Genomic DNA, 15,107 nt, shown 5'->3' on the forward strand with positions numbered 1-15,107 from the left:
GATTGTGGAGGCCAGAGCTGTAATTGTCTGTCACAAGTTTTTTCCCCTCTTATGGATTTCATCAATCTTTCACTGGTTAATTAATCAGAAGATATCATAGTTTGAAATCCCTTTCAGACAGTTCTTATTTCTGAAATTCCAATTATATAGTTTTTCCTAAAATAAGATCAAAACACACCAAAAAACAGAAAACTGCAATGTAACCTACACACTTAGCAAACCTCTTTTCTTTGTAGACAAAATTTTGGTCTACAAAATAGTGTATCCACTAATTTTTTTATCCTCAAGTATTCATTCAGCCCTATTTGCATATTGCTGTTGTCAGGCCTGCAGCCATCTTTTTTTTGGATCTTTGGCCTGCCAGGCTTTCTATTATTCTACTATGGGTTTTTTATTGTGGGAAAATGGGAGGGGGGATTGTAGGGAGTTGGATGCTATGTTAGATGCTATGTAGCCATAACAAAATTCTTTCTAGAAAGCCAAGGTCATCCTTTGCCTTTGCACCTCTAAACCTGACAGGAACTGGATGGGTGGAACTGCCAGCATGGCAGTGAAAGATTGGACCATGTGAAGGACTTGTGAGTGTAGGGGCAAGATCTTGAACTTTCAACTGGATGGGGAAAACTGGGAAGCTTTCAGATTCGGGTTTTCCCAAATGTGCCAATATGGCTTCTTAATAAAGTGGAACTTTGAGGAATGCTTTGCCTTGGACTCTGATTTAATTTTGGATGCTATCTGGAACCCTGACAGCTGTATCTACTTGCTTATTAGAAAATAAACGTTAAACTTAGAAACAGACATATTTTCAAAAAGATGTGAACTGGAGAAAGGCTGCTTCAACTACATCACATTTCATTTAACTTTCAGAAAATCTTATCATTCAACCGTTTGCAAATGCTATCCATTAAACCAAGTCAGTAACAAAAGATTTGCAATTGAACCAGACAGGCCTGGAAGGATAAATCACATTTAAGACAAAGGTCACAGAGTATTCAGTGCTGCTGGATCACAATGAAAAAGGTTGGCATCATCAGGAGTGCAACGAATCAAAGTAAGACTTGCCTAAAGTGACGGCAATTTCTTCAGACAATTTTTTCCCCACATTGACAGTGTTTAGCAAGCATGTGCAGGATTGGGCAGCTTTTCTCAGTTAGTATCTCTTTGGCAGGCTGGGACTTCTCATAATAACAGGGGAGAGAGGTATCCTGGGATTCAATAGCTCTCCTGATGCAATTTCCCCCTCTTAAAATATACATTTCCCTTAACCTTTAAAAGGAAGCACAGTTTCCCACTTTTTTTGCCATCCTTTTGGAGAAAGACAGGTTATAATTCTTACTATTTCATCTATGCTTCATTTAAAAAACAACAACCCCAAATCTATCATTGAAAAGAAACAAAATTTAAAATTACATGATGTATACAGATAGTCCTGGACTTACAACAGTTCATTCAAAGTTAGAACAGCAGGAAAAAAGTCACGTTTTTCCACACTTACGACCATTGTAGCATCTCCATGGTCATGTGATCAAAATTCACACGCTTGGCAACTGGCTCCTATTATGAAGGTTACAGTATCCTGGGGTCATGTGATCACCTTTTGCCACTTTCTGACAAACAAAGTTAATGGGAAGCCAGATTCACTTAACAACTATGTGACTAACTTAACAACTGCAGTGATTTACTTAACAATTGTGGTAGGAAAGGACATAAATGGGCAAAACTCACTTAACTGTCTTAGCAACAGAAATTTTAGACTCAACTGCGGTCTTTTAAGTAGAGGATTTCCTGTATTATTATTTCAGAAGTGTCTAACTACATTTTCCATGCCTGCGCATTACTATTATTTTAAAATAGATATGTAAATGAATATTATTACAGGTATCCTCAACTTATGACTACAACTGAGCCCAAAATTTCTGTTGTTGTGAGACATTTGTAGTTTTACCCCATTTATGACCTTTCTCAACATAGTTGTTAAGAACTACTATACCTTAGTCACTAAGTTAGTAACTAGGCTGTTAAGTGAATCTGGCTACCCCATTGAGTTTGCTGGTCAGAGGTTGCAAAAGGTGATCACATGATCCTTGTACACTGCAAGATCATAAATATGAGCCAAATGGCTAGCATCTAAATTTTGATCACATAATCATGGAGATTCTGCAAAGGTTGTAACTGTTAAAAATGGTCATATGTCACTTTTTTCAGTGTCGTCATAACTTTGAACAGTCACTAAATGAATTGTTGTAAGTCGAGGACTACTTGTATAATAAATTATAGAAAATTTTTAAACGATCATTTTTCTCAACATTACAAATGAACTTTTATGAACCATCCGTTTTCCTAATACCCTAATAAAGAAAGAAACTATGCAAATTGGGGAATCCATTCTGGCCTGCTCTCCTTATCTCTACACTTCTAACAATACTGTACAGTTTTTCCCAGTAATGTAGTATTTTCCAATATGTGCGATTCAAAAGACTTATATCTACTTCAGATAACAATTATGCAGAGCAAATAACTTTACAAGGAAGACATATGAAATAAATATATATCTCAGTGTATCTATATAGCACCACTAATCACGCCTTTGAACTAAGGAGTGCAGTGCTCAACAGCACAATTCTATCCCAAAGTTGAATACAAAATATTCCTTTTGCAACAAAAAGCAATTGCTGCCTTATCATCATTATATTATGCAAACTTCTTGTATAAGAAATTGTGTACGCAGGGCAGCAGTAGGATGTTTCTTCCTAATTCACTCTTTGGGAGGAAGGCTAATTATTAATATTATCTTTGGAAAGTAGAAATACAGATTAGGTTACGGTAGACTGTGTTACTGTGGGATTTTTTCTAAACCTTAATTCTCACAAACTCTTGCCACTGTAGCTGATGGAAATTAAAGTCCAAAATGACTAGAGAAGGTATCAGATAGTCAAACTCTGGGTCGGTTACTTAAGGAAAAAAACCATTCTCAGTTCAGCTTTTCTTTCATAGTAGTCAAAGGCCCCATGAAATTCACAGAAAGTCTCCCTTGTAATCAACAACCAATTTTAATTGCTTTTCTTCACTTTCCGACCTAGACATTTCACTCCCATATCGCACAAGGAGCTAAAAGGCATGAATGGAATACATTTCATGCCCAAACCATTAGCTTAGATAACCATGATGTTGTCAAGCCTGCAGCCATCTTTTCTTTTGGGTCTTTGGCAATGTTCCCTCTAATTTTTTTTCAGTGTGTGAGGAAAAGTATAGTTGAATGGCACCATTTTCATGCCTGAGCACCTGAAATTTTTTTTAGCCATAATTGCCATCAGAGCAGAGGTTGGGGAGGGGGCCAAGGAGGAAAGGGGTCCCCTCCCTCTCCCTCAGACCCCCAGGAAGGAAGGAAGGAAGGAAGGAAGGAAGGAAAGAAGGAAGGAAAGAAGGAAGGAAGGAAGGAAGGAAGGAAGGAAGGAAGGGGGAGGGAAAGGAAAGGAAATGGGAAAGAAGAAAAAGGAAAGGAAAGGAAAAAAGGAAATGGAAAAGAAGGAAAGAAAAAAGGAAGGAAATGTAAAAGAAGGAAAGGAAAAGGAAAGGAAATGGAAAGAAGAAAGGAAAGGAAAAAGAGAAAGGAAAGAAAAGAGAAAGGAAAGGAAAAAGGAAGGGAAATAGAAAAGAGAAAGGAAAAAGGGAAAGGAGAAAGGAGAAAGGAAAAGAGAAAGGAAAGGAAAAACAAAAGGAAGATAGAAGAAGGACAGAAAGGGAAGGAAAGAGTGGAATGGATTGGTACTGCTCAAAAATCAAGTCTCAAGATCCCGTGGGCCCTTTGCTCAGGCAATCCAACTTCGCAGAAAGACTGCCGAGTCCAGAACGGGATTCAGACGACGCAATGCCTGGGAAACCCCAGATGTGCAGAGAAACGCAGGCTACAACCAGCGAACTGCGTTTTCCCAGGAACCGACAAAGCCCTAGAGGACCAATGGGAATTCTCCCTTCTGCAATGTCATCAGTCTCCGGGCAGAGTCTTCCTTGATTTCACCAATCACCAGATGGAGGAGAGCGTTTGGTGCAGGGAGAGAAGGGAGGGAGGGGGGATATTTTCAGTCATATTTTAAGATATTAAGAAACACTGCAAGGCAGTTGGAAGATTGGACCATGTGATGGACTTGTAGTGTGGGGACAGGATCTTGAACTTTCAACTAAGTGGGGAAAACCGGGAATCTTTCAGATTCAGGCTTTCCCAGATATGCCAACACGGCTCTCTTAATAAATTGGAACTTTGAGCAATACTTTGCCTTGGACTCTGATTTACTTTTGGATCTATTTGGAACCCTGACAGATGTTTGAATACATCCTATCCTTGTTATAAAAATGTTTTTAATATACAAACGGAAATAAAAGACTAGGCTAACCTCTACCACATATTTATATCTTCCAGTATTACGGTGTATTTGTACCTCTCTTTTCTGTTCAGCTAGATTAATATTGCATAATCCTACTCATTCAACATATTGTATAGTTAACACACAACCCCTTTTACCACTGTGAATAGCATCAGAGATAAGTCACGGGCTGATTCAGATAGGTGTGCAGCATAGACTTTAATATACCCTGCCTGAGGGTGAGTAGAGACAAGGAGGAAAAAGAAATTGCATATTTGTTTGTATGCATCAGAAATTCATGAGAAAAGGCCTATTGAAGTATTTACTGGCCTATAAAATGTTTCACGGACAATAGACCTACTTTGTTTCTAAGGGATTATGGCAGGGATAGGATTCTACCGGTTTGGACCGGTTCAGACAAACTGGTAGCTACGACTATCAGCTGGGAGCGAACTTGTTCGCTCCGACTTTGAAGTGGGGCTGCCCCTGCGCTATACTCATGTATATTTCCTTTTCCAAAGCCCAGCTGATTGGTGTGGCAGAGTGGATTGCTGTGTCTCAGCTGTTTTCCTCGCCAGCAGTAATGCGGAAGGTGAGTTTTCAGTAAACTGTGCATGTCATGCATGTTAGGCGCGCACTGAGCAGACCGGTTGTTAAACCGGTAGGATCCCACCCCTGGATCATGGGATCCCACAGGAACATCTGAAGCGTGAACTGACAGAGTCCATGAATGAAGGGACAATGTGCTATTTATGTGTGCCTCACTGGACCTTCTTTGGGTTACCACATTCCTGCTCCTGTGCTCTAATACAGTATAGGACAGTGATGGCGAACCTTTTAGACACTGAGTGCCCAAAATTTGTCAGCATGCATGCTCAAACTGCCTGCGCAGCAGAGACTCCTGTCAGCTGCCCGACAGGAGGTGGGACATCCCAACACTGGCAGCGCAACAGGTAAGATATTTTTCTTTTATGAGCTTCTGTTTCGTTGTTTGGGAAACAGAAGCTCACGAAAGAAAACGCCATGGAGATCTGACGGCGCGCATGCCAGCAGAAAAGGTTCTGCATGCCACCTCTGGCACGCATGCCATTGGTTCGCCATCACAGGTATAGGATCAACCTTTGGCCCTTCAGGATAATGGCATTTGCATCATTCCTCTACCTTAAATTTCTTCCATTTGAAATGAGCAGGGAGAAGATTGTATTTTTTAAAAAAACTTCCCAAGTTCAAATACCTTTGTGCGATTCAATGATGGCATTTGAATAAGAGAGATTATTCCAGAATATTTTTATAATGTTGTATAATGATGTAAGATGTATATATCCAATTCCTTTGTTAATATGTAGATAAAATTATATGGAAGTAATCTTTTCCAATTATGCAAAAAGAATGTAATCTAATCTCTAAAATGTTTTTTGAAAGTTACTGTCATGGGCAACCATATTTCCTAGAGCAACTTAATTGCTTGGATTCTACTTACTTGAAATATTTCTCTTAGATTGATGAAGCAATTGTCACAACCCTTGGCAGGATCTCTGGAATAAGGAACAAGTTCTCCGTGAATAAAGATTACTTGAGGTAGATTGTCCCTTCAAAATTAGCCAAACTAACTAGGATGCATGTTTTTGGGATTAATATACTTAAAATGCAGAAATGACCTTGTGCTATAGTAGTAATTACACTCAGGAATTAAATGAAAAATGAATTTCTCTTTAAATTTGTTTAAATTAGAGCAAAACAGCAAAATGAAGACTTTAGAGGACCACAATTGTCAGCCCATATACAAAGCCAACTTGACCTAATATTGCAGAAATTTACAACACAATGCAATGTGGAAGGAACCAGAAATGAAACTGGAAAAGAAAGCCTGCTCTGCTTAGCATCAAAAATAAATCAATGATGCAAACCAAACACCATATGCTATAAGCTTGTTCCAATTGAAGTATATAATTGGAATGATATATTTAGATGCTGAAACGCTGCTGGAAATTACATCTAACCTGCTTTTTTTCAATTAACAAAGAAAAATACAATAACAAATATAATTTACTGTATTTTGGCTCAGCCACCACTGCATTCCACAACAGATGCTGATACAAATAATGTGAAGAGAATTCTCGTCTGCACTGTGCAAATCTGTATTGTTCTGTGCGTAAGTGTCATGGTCTATTAGCCTAACCTTCCTCCAGAAAACAATGGTAGACACCATTGGATTATCCCATTCAAATCAAATGACCAGAAATTGATAGCTCAGGGTTGAAATGAGGAGTCCTTGAGGTTGGTGGTCTGGGCTTGGTAGTTTTCTTGACAACCTTTCATTATCACACTACCCTGTTTCTCCGAAAATAAGACCCAATTGGAAAATAAGCCCTAGCATGATTTTTCAGGATGCTTGTAAAGTAAGCCCCCCCCAAATAAGCCCCAGTTAAGATCATCAGCCAGACAGAGACAATTAGTACCGTAATTCCTCAAAATAAGACCTAACCAGAAAATAAGCCCTAATGCATCTTTTTGGAGCAAAAAATAATATGACATCTTATTTTCAGGGAAACATGGTAGGTAATTACAACAGCTCAGATAATGATCAGAAATTGCCAAGCAATAAGCCTTAAATGTGTAAGATCCATTTCTTTCTCATTTTCTTTGCTTGTTATATTGAGATGTGTATGTAGAGGTGCCTCCTGCTGGTCACTGTAACTCATAGCACCACAGAGGATATATACGCTGTGTAAAAATAAATCCCCCCTCTTTTAAGGAGGGGATCATGTCAAACCCCAAACGTGAGAGCATGGCACAATCTAAATCTATATTGTGATCTCCCTGCTCTGGGAGCTTAAAGGAGGATCTAATTGTTTTTATAGAAGTGCACCCGAAAACCCATGATTTCCCCTGGTGAATGCACTTAATCATAAGGTTGAAAGAAAAGGGATTTGCAGAGAAGCCAAGAGAGATAGTGGTTAGCATCATCCAGTCAAAGTCTTACAGTCAGACATTGAAGGATACAACTCTGATAGGATAACTTTATTCTAGAAAAACTCCTGATAATGAAAAATCAAGCTATGATAAAGTCAAAACAGTTTCTAAACACTTTATACAGCAATACCAATATCCAAATCCTCTCACTTTCCTTCAGCCCTTATATTATCACAGACTGAGAAGCACTTGTTTCTCAGAAAGAAAATTGGTTAGCACTTAGGCATTAAAAGGAATCTGGTCTCAAATTACTTGCTTCCACAGTTGCCTTCAAAGTGTTGGGTAACTAACTTCAAATGAGTGACTTCCTTGCTTTACAAGCTAAAACATGTGGCCTCAGGCTGGTTTCCTGGAGATCTCAAATATCTACCTTTTGGAGGAATAATCTGGTATCTATAATCATTCGTAATATATTAAGCCTCATCCTTCAATTTCAGATGAAGGTTTTTTGGAATGATGTCTTTTTTCCCCCTTCAGGTTTCAAATGAATCATATAATCCAAATGAAGCAGCCCCAAATAATGCCTCTCAGTAGAGTTAAAAATTGCAGCTTTGTCATTGCTCAACAACCCTATGGATTTCAACACCTAGCACTTTATTTCCATGCCCAAGAACACATGCATAGTGGACATCCTTGTCTTGAAATCCCCAAAACATGGAACTCTCAATCTTCTATTCTAAATTTTCATGAAATTGCTGACTAGGGAATTCTAAGATGAAATCTTGAATTTGCAAAGATTAAGAAACACTGCCTTAACTGTAAAGGTAAAGGTTCCCCTCCCATATATGTGCTCCAGACTCTAGGGGGCGGTGCTCATCTCCATTTCAAAGCTGAAGAGCCGTGCTCCAGACTCTAGGGGGCGGTGCTCATCTCCATTTCAAAGCTGAAGAGCCAGTACTGTCTGAAGATGTCTCAATGGTCATGTGGCGGGCATGACTAAATGCCAAAGGTGTATGGAACGCTGTTACTTTCCCCACCAAAGGTGGTTCCTATTTTTTCTAATTCCATTTTTACATGCTTTCAAACTGCTAGGTTAGCAGAAGCTGGGACAAGTAACAGGAGCTCACTCCATTACGCGGCGCTAGGGATTCGAATCGCTGACCTTTCTGATCGACAAGCTCAGCATCTTAGCCACTGAGCCACTGCATCCTGAAATGTATCTTGTTGCAATTCAGCTCATTTTAATTCTTACAACCAAATTACATCTTTAAGGTCAGCTCTAGATTGCAGAAAAGAAAATACTTAAGGTTGAAATTACATAAGCAAGAGACCCTTGCATTTTTAATGTAATTTATTAACCTTTATTAAAGGTTAATAAATTACATTAAATTATACTATGTAACTCTACTGTGATATATAGCAGCATTGTGCGATATATCTCAAGTTCACTTTCGCAAGACAAGGAAAATGGGATTTTACAATGTCAAATACAGAATTCTGCAGTTTAACTTTCTACTTTACCGGCATAATTAATATCTTTATTTTCAGAGTAACAGCGTTAACTACTGACACTCCAAGTATCTGCTTTCAATCAATATTTTTCCAGACTCCAACACAAACTATATGTTACAAATTACTCATCACCATTTATTCTTGGAATTATCTCTTGGGCCCTGTTTTAACAGGGTTCCTCAGGATCTAGCATTTTTCTCCACTCTTCATGTAACATTTACTTGAAGCTGCCAATGAGATAATCCATTGCATGGATGAGGTAATAGCAGTCTTCTAGCTTTCCATCTAGTGAACTAAGCCATGCTGTCAATATCCTGTCTCAGTCTGGAGACTGTGGAGCTTTGAAGATGGAATCACAAGTTTCAGCTCAACCCTCGCAAGACTGAATGGCTTCTTGGCATCTGGTTCCAAGGAGTTACCATTATTCTGGATGGGGTGGCATAAAATGAGGTCTTCCTGGACTCACAACTGTTGCTCAAAGAACAGCTGCTGGTTGTGGGCAGGAAAGCCATTACACAGCTTCTTCTTGTGCATCAATTGCATCCTTTCCTGGATTGGGACACTATGTTCTCAATTACTCATGCCCAGGTTATCTGTTAAATGAATTACTATAATGGCTGACCTTGAAGAGCATCCAGAAGCTGCAGTTGATGCAAAAGATAATGGTGTAACATGTAATATGATTACAATGCAGTATTGCAAGGTAACCATGCCCACAATCAAGAGCTCGATCCTGACTGGCTCAAGGTTGACTCAGCCTTTCATCTTTCCAAGGTGGGTAAAATGAGGACCCAGATTGTTGGGGGGAATATGCTGACTCTGTAAACTGCTCAGACAGGGCTGCAAAACAGTATGGAGTGTTATACAAGTCTAAGTGCTATTGCTATACAGTGGGAGTGCAGGTGTAGTTATTTGCACTTGTTGAATAGCACACAATACACCTCTAATCTTTGAGCTGTATTGGCTTCCAGGTGCAATTCAAGGTGGTGGTAATAACCTATGAAGTACTGAGATGTGACTGGATATTGAAGGAACACTTTCTCCAAGGTTATTCTACCCATCCTATCAGATATGGCTAAGGGTTCCATCTACTAAGTAATGTCATCTTAACAGGACCCTAGAAAGACTGACTTTTCTGCTGTGGCCATTTGGAACATTAGTACACCACCTCCACAACTTAGACTGGCCCCTAACCTTTTGGCCTTCAAGAAGTGCCTGAAGATATGGTTGTGTCATCATGATGGGAGGGGGGGGTGGAGTCCAGTGATGGTGGAGAGTTTTTTCAGTGATTATACTGACTAGGATGTATGGCTGCTGTTCAAGTTGGGTTTTTTATATTTTAATGGTGGTTTTAATACCATTGTAATTGGTTTCATTCATATTTTTATTGTTTTATTGCTATTGTTTTAATTAATTAAAATTGTTGTGAGGTGCTCAGTCACAAACGCAAGTTGGACCACTATACAAATTGAATGAATGAATGAATGAATGAATGAATGAATGAATGAATGTTTAATTAATTAATCACTTTGGGGCATAAAAGTCATAGCCAGGCTCATGCAGGAAACTCAGGATGACCTAATGTCCCCTCCCTTCATTTCCTTAATAGCTATACTAATCAGAATTTCTCCATCAACCATTACCCCAGCCTGGGATAGAAACCAATGTTGTATAAAATTCCCCATACATGTTGATGAACTTATTGGGAACACTAAACAGAACGAAGTTTCTCAGGATATGTTCTGTTCCACAAATAGACATAATAAAATCCTTATGCTACTCTATCACAGATGACTATGATTTCAGAAGCAATGAAACCCACATGTTGGTATTCGTTCAAGACTAAGCATGGAGCACTTTGTCTAAGAGAGGAGGAGGAGGAAGAGTACCTGATAGGCCACCCTCTCAGTATAATAAAAACTGGCTGCCTTCCTGTCTGAGAATTAAGTTCTTTCCTACCACATCTCTGTTTCATTCAAGATTCAGTTGGATAAGGGCTAAAGCTAAGTCCAATGATCCCAAACCCAACCAAGAAAAGTCTCTACATATCTGTGGCAGACCTCTTAATTTTAAGAGTAAACAGTTCTATGCTGGCATAGCAAGCACCAGTTATCTAGGCAGACCCAATGGAAATTGTACAACTCATGGAACAAACCAACATTAACACACACTAAATCACACTCTGCAGAGCTGGCAATAAGAAAGTCATAAAAAAGGTAAAAGTTTCCCTCGGACATACGTGCTAGTCGTTCCCAACTCTAGGGGGCGGTGCTCATCTCCGTTTCTAAGCCAAAGAGCCAGAGCTGTCCGAAGACGTCTCCGTGGTCATGTGGGCGGCATGAGTAAACACAGAAGGTGCACGGAACACTGTTACCTTCCCACCAAAGGTGGTTCCTATTTTTCTACTTGGATTTTTACATACTTTCAAACCGCTAGGTTGGCAGAAGCTGGGACAAGTAACGAGAGCTCACTTCATTACACACACTAGGGATTTGAACTGCTGAACTGTCGACCTTTCTAATTGACAAGCTCAGCGTCTTAGTCACTGAACCACCACGTCCCTTCTAAGAAACTCATAGATAACTCTAAAAACAATACAGAAGCTGTACCTGTGTTTTATTGAATATATACTTTTTAAAAACAAGTCAAAGATATTTAAAACTAAACTTTTCTTAAAGAATTGCTTTTACTGAGAACAATGACCATTGTTTATTTCAAGGATAAATAGGACACCGCTACTTTTTCCAGTATTAAATTAAATCTCCAGCACAATGACAGGACAGCCATCCTTTTCACTCCAGCTTTGCTTCACTAGATGCCAGTCTGTCATGAACTACGGGGGGGGGGGGGGGGGCAGCTGGGGGAAAGTGAAATTAAACACCATGCTGTCCCAAGACACTGGCTCATCACTTCAAGACCACAGGCTGGGAAATGGAATATAACAGCTCACAATCCAGCCTGCCTTTGCAGAGATAGTTACCAAAACACCTTCTTCAAATTTAAATGGACAATTGGGAGATAACAGGGGGAGGAATGAAGAGGGAAAAATTAACTGGAAGACTTTCACATGCAAAACCTTAATTTTGGCTTTGCTTTCTTGGCTTTTTACTAAAAGAATTATTTTTGCTACACATGGAGTTAAGAGTATTTCTTTCCTAGAGGACCAAACTGGAGCAAGCCTGGCACACAATTTTAAATTCCAGCATAAATCAGGAAATTGTAACATTGGCATTAACTGCAGGAAATACTTCCTAAGAAATGAAACAGTATTGAGAATCCACTGGCCTATAGACATCGAGTTCTAATCCATAATTTTGTTGTCCTCCCCAAAAGAGGGAACAGCTAGCAAGAGATTATACTTCTATTATTAGTTACCGGACAGTTCATATCAATATATTTATGAAACAAGCTTAATTGCATCATAATTTTCCCCAAAAAAGAAACAGGGAAGGAACAACTAAGAAATGTATGAATATTTAGTGTCACCCAATTTGATATTAATCCATAATCAATTCAATACAGGTAGTCTTCATTTAGCAAGTGTCTTACAGTGACCATTCTCAGTTACAACAGTGGCAAAAAGTAACTTTTTGCCCTTCACAGAGCTATGGAGCAAAGGAAAGAGTGCAGTACACTCTAACGTAAGAGTATAAGCACAGCATGGTTCCACTTAGTGATCACTTCATTTAATGGCCACGTTGCCAGTCCCAACTTGGTTGTTAAATGAGGACTAACTATATATGAATAAAATAAATATTCTACTGCACTCAATAGTCAGTTAAATGCTTTTAAAGATCAAAATGAAAAGCATGAAAACCACAACGTAATAGCAGATTCATAATACACGTGTTTGCCATCATTGCCCAATTACATTATTGTTACAAATAAACTGTCTGAACCAGATTTTAAACTACATAAAGACACAAAGCATATTTTGCAGGTTCAGCAGTCAAGATTTGAAGATACAATCTACAAGTCAAGCAGGTCAGCTCCAAAATATTTCAGAAATAATTGTATAGTAAGACTTATCATACCATCCAAAGTACTTTTAATTTGTCAGTGTTGATTTCACCAAATCCTCTGTGTAGATGTTTAGAGCTAAGCATTGGGGAGAAGCAGTTGCCATGGAAATTTAAGAAATGTGGTTTACTGCCAAAATTCAGCCACAATCTGCATCAATATTTTGCAATCAATAATACTGGCAGTTCCAATATAGGTAATTGGGCTATAATGAAAATTGGGACTGGAAATTTCTATTGTCAAGGGAGGCAGTCATGAAGTCAAAACATTGCATGACTGTGTAGGTTCATGACACCAGTTCTGGCAGTCTTGGTTGCCACTGTTATGTGAGGCCCATGCAGGTCATTAAACGAAGACCTCACCTGACATGACTTCCTGCCAGTTTCTGCAATGTCTTTGTTTGTGAGGATGCTGCGATAGCTGAAACTCCAAGGACCCCTTTGTAAGTTCCCCCTCATTCATCACCATTACAAGTTTGAACAGTTACTGAATGAGTGATTGTAATGTAAGGACTAGCTGCATCAAACCCACAGAAAGAGCTTCATGTGGTCTGTACCAGAGGTAGTATTCAGCAGGTTCTGACCAGTTCTGGAGAACCAGTAGCGGAAATTTTGAGTAGTTCGGAGAACCAGTAAATACCACCTCTGACTGGCCCCGCTCCTATCTATTCTCTGCCTCCCAAGTCCCAGCTGATTGGGAGGAAATGGGGATTTTGCAATGACCTTCCCCTGGAGTGGGGAAGGAATGGAGATTTTACAGTTTCCTTCCCCTGCCACACCCACCAAGCCACGCCCACAGATCCGGTAGTAAAAAAAAATTGAATCCCACCACTGGCCTGCCCCCACTTCTTTCTCTAAGAGTCTATATTTAAAAGAGCATCCTTGGAGTCCATGCTGTTAAGCTCCCTTGACATGAAAACCTCCTTGTATAGGAAGGTTTTCAAAATAATGTGCCAGACTCCTTGCAGTCTAGATGAAGATTGTTAAAGATTTATCTAACTGCTTAGATCAATGGCATTGATTGGAAAGAAAGTTAAGGTTACGATCAAGAATTCAAGCAATAAGCTTCTTTCAAATGAGATCCCTATGCAGCCAATTTAGAACAGCAAAAGCTGTGTCCATTTCCTTGCACTTTTTCATCCGGGGCTGGAAGCAGGCAGTCCTCATCTGCTCTTATCATTGACAGCCCTACTACTGGTTTGACAAATAACTCTTGCTCATTGAGAGAAAGGTTGCGGAGTTCATTCTGATCCCTCTCCTCACACCGATGCCATGTTGTTCTCTTTCTGAGAGCTTTGGGGATTTTGTTACGTTGCAATGGATTTCTGTCTCTTGGTGTTTCATCAACACATCCTTGAATTCTCTTCCTGGTTTCCATTTTGTTGCCTATTCAATTCCTTTCATTACTGACTATGTAAATTAGTCTTCATTTACAGTAGCAATCACAACTGGAATTGGCAATTCCATCACTAAATGAAGGGATCACAAAGTGGAAAATCATGTGATCCAGGCTGTGATTTCTACTTCAAAATTGACAAAACTAATCAGTTTCACACCTTCAGTTTGGGTTTTTTTTTTGCCTCCTAACCTATTCCCACACCCTTCGGAATGCTCACTTGGGACAACTAAGAAAAAAAAGTTTGTATTTAGATTTGTTGGAGAGGAAGGGATTATAAGAAAGTTTAAGTAGGAACACAGTGAGGAATACACATCAAAATAATGTAGTGGCATTGGTGGCCACAAATGTACTATGCAAACAGCCCCACTGTGTGCCTGCTTACTATTTTGTAATCCCTTCATCTCCAAACTCTCCAGTCTCAAAAGTGTGGGTGGGAGGAGCAAAAAATAAGCAATGTCTATGGCAATCTCTTCTGTGCTTAACTTATTCTCTCTCTCACACAGAGTAAGATTGGAGAGAAAGGGATTAAAAGAAAGTAAGAAGGCACACAATGAGAAATACACTGGGCTGTGTGCATGATGCACTTGCAGCTACTGGCACATTGCTTTTAATGTATAGTGTATACCCTATTGTATGTCTGTTTACTCTCTTGTAACCCTTCCTCTAATTTCTCTGGTCTGCAAGGGGGGAAACAAGGACAAAGAGCAGGTCAACATAAGACAACCCATACTGACCGTATGGCAATCACAAGACTGAAAGACACTGCTAAGGTCATAAATGCAGGTATTGCTTACAAAGTTATTTTTTTCAGCACGGTTGTAAGTTTGAAAGGCCACTGAATGATGCAGTTGACAAGTGAGGACTATCTGAACAGTAATTGTATTCTTTTTAATACGTATCTTC

At 39.3% G+C, this 15,107-nt stretch overlaps 1 protein-coding gene across 1 annotated transcript in view; it reads right to left on the reverse strand.

Moving 5' to 3' along the window:
- The window catches only part of LOC116518715 (methylcytosine dioxygenase TET1-like), a 90,049-nt gene that overhangs the window by 8,457 nt on the left and 66,485 nt on the right, over positions 1-15,107 (reverse strand). The gene's annotated exons all lie outside the window — the stretch shown is intronic.

This window comes from Thamnophis elegans, chromosome 15 (genome assembly GCF_009769535.1).
Source record: "Thamnophis elegans isolate rThaEle1 chromosome 15, rThaEle1.pri, whole genome shotgun sequence".
NCBI lineage: Eukaryota > Metazoa > Chordata > Lepidosauria > Squamata > Colubridae > Thamnophis > Thamnophis elegans.